The following is a 1,366-nucleotide window of genomic DNA, read 5'->3' as shown; positions in this document are numbered from 1 at the left end:
GATTTCAGTTATCCTATTTTTAAAGGATAAGCTTACTTGGAAGATTTTGTATTAATTCTAGTAAAATTAGCTCTCAATCATGATCAAGGTGTTGTAAGTGGTTTTGGTGACAGTGAGTAGAGTCACGAATTCAAACATTGACCTAACTAAATCTTTTGACTGATAATAATATATGGAACTTAGGGATCTAGGATGATAATATTAATAATTCTTCATTTTCCACAGTGGTTTAGATTAGCATGACTCAGAATTTTTCTGCCCTTCCTATGTCTTTTCAACAAGTCTTCCTGTTGTTTTTCATGAATTCCTAGTAAGGGACCCTTGAAACACCTTTATTCCTTTTTCTCAAACACATTTACCTAATGTTACATACTTTAAAGTTTACCATGCTTAGCAGTTGTTCTGTTATTGTGTGTTTGAAAAAGATAATTAAAGTCAAAGATAAAGATTTGAACATAGAACAGCCAATACAAAACTGAAAGAGAAGATTAAATTGGAGGACTCACACTACCCTATTTCAAGACTTACTATGAAGCTACAGTAATCGAGCGTCATGGTATTGGCAGATAATAGACACATACAGAATAGAGAACCCGGAAATAGAGTGACACAAATATAGTCAAATGATTTTTGACAAAAGGTACAAAGGCAATTCAATGGAGAAATAATAGTCATTTCAACAAATATTGCTGAAATTATTGGACATCTATATGCAAAAAACAATGAACGTAGACACAGACATGCTTCACAAAAATTAACTCAAAGTGGATCATAGACCTATAAAATGAAAAGCTGTAACAACTTATATAAGACAACATATGAGAAAATCTACATGATTTTGCTTCTGGTGACGAGATTTTAGATATAACACCAAAAGTATGATTCACGAAAGAAAAAAAATGGATGTTGGACTTTATTAAAATTCAAAACTTTTGCTCTGCAAATGACACTTAAAAAATGAAAAGACAAGTCAATGGGAGAGAATATTTGCAAATCACATATCAGATAAAAGACTTGTATCCAAAATACACAAAGAAGCCTTAAAACTCAATAGTAAGAAAACAAGCAAACCTATTAAAACATGGGCAAAAGAGAGATCCGTGAAATGGCAGAAAAGAGAACTCCAAAAGTCTCTCCCTTCATAAAACCAATGAATAAGCTGGTGAAACTATCAGAATAAATTTTATGGGAGGCTTTTGGAATTAAGAAAAGCTTACAACAAACAGAGCAACTGCTTGGGGGAAAAAAAAAAAAAAGCTTCATTTTAGTGAACGGATAAACAAGTTCATAAGAATGGGGCCCTAATCTGATAGAGGTGTCAGAGATCTGTCTCAGGGCATGCATGCACAGAGAAAAGGCCGTTTAA

The sequence above is a fragment of the Pteropus alecto genome, unplaced genomic scaffold (assembly GCF_000325575.1).
Source record: "Pteropus alecto unplaced genomic scaffold, ASM32557v1 scaffold196, whole genome shotgun sequence".
NCBI lineage: Eukaryota > Metazoa > Chordata > Mammalia > Chiroptera > Pteropodidae > Pteropus > Pteropus alecto.
This window is presented reverse-complemented; position numbering follows the sequence as displayed.